This window comes from Oncorhynchus keta, unplaced genomic scaffold, assembly GCF_023373465.1.
Source record: "Oncorhynchus keta strain PuntledgeMale-10-30-2019 unplaced genomic scaffold, Oket_V2 Un_contig_14664_pilon_pilon, whole genome shotgun sequence".
Classification (NCBI taxonomy): Eukaryota; Metazoa; Chordata; class Actinopteri; order Salmoniformes; family Salmonidae; genus Oncorhynchus; species Oncorhynchus keta.
This window is the reverse complement of record NW_026278872.1, coordinates 120,542-126,152: the sequence shown is the minus strand read 5'-3', so window position 1 is coordinate 126,152 and position 5,611 is coordinate 120,542. Positions and strand designations below refer to the sequence as shown.

The window sequence follows — 5,611 nt, the reverse complement described above, 5'->3', positions numbered from 1 at the left end:
CATGGAGATGTCCCACTGCAATGAAAAGACCATGGAGATGTCCCACTGCAATGAAAAGACCATGGAGATGTCCCTCTGTAATGAAGACCATGGAGATGTCCCTCTGTAATGAAAAGACCATGGAGATGTCCCTCTGCAATGAAGACCATGGAGATGTCCCTCTGTAATGAAAAGACCATGGAGATGTCCCTCTGTAATGAAAAGACCATGGAGATGTCCCTCTGTAATGAAAAGACCATGGAGATGTCCCTCTGCAATGAAGACCATGGAGATGTCCCTCTGTAATGAAAAGACCATGGAGATGTCCCTCTGCAATGAAGACCATGGAGATGTCCCTCTGTAATGAAAAGACCATGGAGATGTCCCTCTGTAATGAAAAGACCATGGAGATCTCCCTCTGTAATGAAAAGACCATGGAGATGTCCCTCTGTAGTGAAAAGACCATGGAGATGTCCCTCTGTAATGAAAAGACCATGGAGATGTCCCTCTGTAATGAAGACCATGGAGATGTCCCTCTGTAGTGAAAAGACCATGGAGATGTCCCTCTGTAATGAAAAGACCATGGAGATGTCCCTCTGTAATGAAGACCATGGAGATGTCCCTCTGTAGTGAAAAGACCATGGAGATGTCCCTCTGTAATGAAAAGACCATGGAGATGTCCCTCTGCAATGAAGACCATGGAGATGTCCCTCTGTAATGAAAAGACCATGGAGATGTCCCTCTGTAATGAAGACCATGGTGATGTCCCTCTGTAGCGAAAAGACCATGGAGATGTCCCTCTGTAATGAAAAGACCATGGAGATGTCCCTCTGTAATGAAGACCATGGAGATGTCCCTCTGTAATGAAAAGACCATGGAGATGTCCCTCTGTAATGAAGACCATGGAGATGTCCCTCTGTAGCGAAAAGACCATGGAGATGTCCCTCTGTAATGAAAAGACCATGGAGATGTCCCTCTGTAATGAAGACCATGGAGATGTCCCTCTGTAATGAAAAGACCATGGAGATGTCCCTCTGTAATGAAAAGACCATGGAGATGTCCCTCTGTAATGAAAAGACCATGGAGATGTCCCTCTGTAATGAAGACCATGGAGATGTCCCTCTGTAATGAAAAGACCATGGAGATATCCCTCTGTAATGAAGACCATGGAGATGTCCCTCTGTAGTGAAAAGACCATGGAGATGTCCCTCTGTAATGAAAAGACCATGGAGATGTCCCTCTGTAATGAAAACTTTGTGGATCTGAGGCTCTTTTCCCTGTTGCCTCCATCATCCTCCAAATCCCACCCCCCAAAAAAATTGGTGGCCATCCTGGCAAATATGAGGCTTTTTGAGCCTGACAACGAGCCATCCTCAACAAGGTTGTAAAGTGACAGTGAAGATGAGGCCTCAGAGTCTGATGTTTAAGAGGTGGACATTGAGGAGGTCCAGGGAGAAGACATGGAAGCCTGAGAGGAAGACAACCAAAGCTTTAGTTTCTAGACCATCATTTTACAGATGTATGTTGAAAACGTTTTTGGGAGATGCGATGGATCATTGGGGATCATTCAATATTCCCTTTCTTTTGTTGTTCAGTGAAATCATCCCATGTGAAGAGTCAACTCATTTGATTAAAGTTCAATTCGTAACTAACATTTTTTGGTATTTCTATTGGAAGGATTTAATCATTTGTATAATGTTTACGTATGATAAGGTTAAAGGTTTATGTTTCTGTCTCCATATGATATGGTAAATATATCCAATGCAAAAAAACATCTACATTTAAATGGTATTAATATTAATTCCCATATAGTCCCGTTAATTCCCACGGAAAGTTTCCACCTGTGAATATTCCCCAAAATGTGCAACCCTACTTACTCATCACTCTTAAATCATTAGGCGATCCTCTTCCTCGTCCGGACTCATGACTGTTTGTTTTGCCTTATGTCCAACTCTTTGAGATGTAATGAAAGTCTAAATCCACGGTGTTATGGTGTTCCTCTGCAGACCAGAAAGTGGTTCCGTTGTTCCAGGAGGAGGACAGCCAGCAGAGGGCGCTCATAGGCCTGGTGAGTCACAAGATACAGCAGCCATGATACTCTGGGTGGAAGGTGCCCTCGGGCACAGACAGCTCTAGGCTCTATATTAAACTGATCTTAGATCAGTGTCAGCACTGTTTTAGTGCTGGGTTGGAATGCAGGCTTGTCCAGCTTACCAAGACCAAGGTTCATCAGGGCAAGCAGTTAGCTGACAACACACAACACGCATGATAAAAATAGTTGTCCCTTTTTGATCCTGACATTGCAGTCTATTCCCAGGAGTTTTTAGCCTTGCAGCAGCAACTATTTCCAACCTGAAATTGCTGTCCCTGAGGTTTAAGTGACGTTAGCGTTTCAGCAGGTTCTATTCTACCTATCCCCAGTTGTAAAACACTAGGGTAGTCTAGCTGTGGTCCTCTCAGCATCAACCAGCAGGGTAACTATTCTACCTATCCCCAGTTGTAAAACACTAGGGTAGTCTAGCTGTGGTCCTCTCAGCATCAACCGGCAGGGTAACTAGTCTACCTATCCCCAGTTGTAAAACACTAGGGTAGTCTAGCTGTGGTCCTCTCAGCATCAACCAGCAGGGTAACTATTCTACCTATCCCCAGTTGTAAAACACTAGGGTAGTCTAGCTGTGGTCTCTCAGCATCCCAACCAGCAGGGTAACTATTCTACCTATCCCCAGTTGTAAAACACTAGGGTAGTCTAGCTGTGGTCCTCTCAGCATCAACCAGTAGGGTAACTATTCTACCTATCCCCAGTTGTAAAACACTAGGGTAGTCTAGCTGTGGTCCTCTCAGCATCCAGCCGGCAGGTAACTCTTCTACCTATCCCCAGTTGTAAAACACTAGGGTAGTCTAGCTGTGGTCCTCTCAGCATCAACCAGCAGGGTAACTATTCTACCTATCCCCAGTTGTAAAACACTAGGGTAGTCTAGCTGTAGTCCTCCTCAGCATCAACCAGCAGAGGTAACTATTCTACCTATCCCCAGTTGTAAAACACTAGGGTAGTCTAGCTGTAGTCCTCTCAGCATCAACCAGCAGGGTAACTATTCTACCTATCCCCAGTTGTAAAACACTAGGGTAGTCTAGCTGTGGTCCTCTCAGCATCAACCAGTAGGGTAACTAATACCTATCCCCAGTTGTAAAACACTAGGGTAGTCTAGCTGTGGTCCTCTCAGCATCAACCAGCAGGGTAACTATTCTACCTATCCCCAGTTGTAAAACACTAGGGTAGTCTAGCTGTGGTCCTCTCAGCATCAACCAGTAGGGTAACTATTCTACCTATCCCCAGTTGTAAAACACTAGGGTAGTCTAGCTGTAGTCCTCTCAGCATCAACCAGCAGGAGTAACTATTCTACCTATCCCCAGTTGTAAAAACACTAGGGTAGTCTAGCTGTGGTCCTCTCAGCATCAACCAGTAGGGTAACTATTCTACCTATCCCCAGTTGTAAAAACACTAGGGTAGTCTAGCTGTAGTCCTCTCAGCATCAGCCAGCAGGGTAACTATTCTACCTATCCCCAGTTGTAAAACACTAGGGTAGTCTAGCTGTGGTCCTCTCAGCATCAACCAGTAGGAGTAACTATTCTACCTATCCCCAGTTGTAAAACACTAGGGTAGTCTAGCTGTGGTCCTCTCAGCATCAACCAGCAGGGTAACTATTCTTAGACTCGTCAGCTCTGCTCCCAGCAGGCTATTCCACCTGCAGGTCAGATAGGTCTCTCCTGCTCCAGGAGTGTGTATCTGCAGTGTGTGTGTGTACCTGCAGTGTGGTAGTATGGTACCTGCAGTGTGTGTGTGTACCTGCAGTGTGTACAGTGTGTGTTAGTGTGTGTGTGTGCAGTGTGTGTCTACAGTGTGTGTGTGTGTGTGTCTACAGTGTGTGTGTGTGTGTGTGTGTGTGTGTGTGTGTGTGTGTGTGTGTGTGTGTGTGTGTGTGTGTGTGTGTGTGTGTGTGTGTGTGTGTGTGTGTGTGTGTGTGTGTGTCCTGCCTAGTGTGTCACAGTGTGTGTTAGTGTGTCCCAGTAGGCTCCTGTGTCCACTGTCCTTCCTGATAATCTACAGTGTGTGTGGTCTACTGTTAGAGGAACAGGTGTGTGTGGGTCTACAGTGGAACAGTGTGTCTACAGGGACACAGTGGAAACAGGGGACACAGAGGAACAGGGACACAGAGTGTTAGTGTGTGTCTACAGTGGGAACAGAGGAACAGGGACACAGTGTGTGTGTGTGGACTACAGAGGAACAGTGGACTACAGTGTGTGTGTCTACAGAGGAACAGGGACACAGTGTGTGTTAGAGGAACAGTGGACACAGGTGTGGAACAGGGACACAGAGGAACAGAGGAACAGTGGGAACAGAGGAACAGGGACACAGAGGTGAAACAGTGTGTGACTACAGTGGAACAGAGGAACAGTGACACAGTGGAACAGAACAGTGGAACAGAGGAACAGGGACACAGTTTGGAAACAGGGACTACAGTTTGGAAACAGGGACTACAGTGGAACAGGGACACAGTGTGTGTTAGTGTCTACAGTGGAACAGGGACACAGAGGAACAGAGGGAACAGGTGTGTGTGTGCAGGAACAGGGACACAGAGGAACAGGGACACAGAGGAACAGGGACACAGAGGAACAGGGACACAGAGGAACAGTGGACACAGAGGAAACAGTGAACACAGAGGAACAGTGGACACAGAGGAACAGGGACACAGAGGAACAGTGTGTGTGTGTCTACAGTGTGTGTGTGTCTACAGTGGACACAGTGTGTGTGGTCTACAGTGTGACACAGTGGAACAGTGTGTGAACAGTGGACACAGAGGAACAGTGGGTCTACAGTGTGAACAGTGTGTGTCTACAGTGTGTGTGTGTCTACAGTGTGAACAGTGGTCTACAGTGTGTCTACAGTGTGTGTCTACAGTGTGGTGTGTGTGTGGGACAGTGTGTGTGTCTACAGTGTGTTAGGAACAGAGGAACAGTGGAACAGAGGAACAGTGTGTGTGTGTCTACAGTGTGTGTTAGTGTGTGTGTCTGCAGGTGTGTAGGTGTGTCTACAGTGTGTGTGTCTGGTGTGGTGGTGTGTCTACAGTGTGGTGTGTGTTAGTGTGTGTGTCTACAGTGTGTGTCTACAGTGTGTCTACAGTGTGTGTGTGCAGTGTGTGTGCAGTGTGTCTACAGTGTGTGTGTCTACAGTGTGTGTGTGTCTACAGTGTGTGTGTGTCTACAGTGTGTGTGTTGGTGTGTGTGTGTCTACAGTGTGTGTTAGTGTGTGTCTACAGTGTGTGTTGGTGTGTGTGTCTACAGTGTGTGTCTACAGTGTGTGTCTACAGTGTGTGTGTCTACAGAGGAACAGGGACACAGAGGAACAGGGACACAGAGGAAACAGGAACACAGAGGAACAGGGACACAGAGGAACAGGGACACAGAGGAACAGGGACACAGAGGAACAGGGACACAGAGGAACAGGGACACAGGGAAACAGGAACAGGGACACAGAGGAACATGGGAACAGAGGAACAGGGGAACAGAGGAACAGGGGAACAGGGACACAGAGGAACAGGGACACAGAGGAACAGGGGAACAGGGACACAGAGGA

General features: G+C 47.0%; 1 long non-coding RNA gene across 2 annotated transcripts; it reads right to left on the bottom strand.

Annotated features, from left to right (window-relative positions):
- Positions 1–2,053: 2,053 nt before the first annotated feature.
- Positions 2,054–3,738, bottom strand: LOC127918624 (uncharacterized). Of its 2 annotated transcripts, none has more exons than XR_008100600.1 (4): positions 3,612–3,738; positions 3,152–3,303; positions 2,696–2,771; positions 2,054–2,466 (listed from the first exon to the last, which is right to left on the bottom strand). It is a non-coding gene; the product is annotated as an uncharacterized LOC127918624 (long non-coding RNA). The 2 variants fall into 2 exon arrangements; XR_008100601.1 differs by lacking the exon at positions 2,054–2,466 and adding an exon at positions 2,500–2,618.
- Between the last annotated feature and the right edge of the window lie 1,873 nt (positions 3,739–5,611).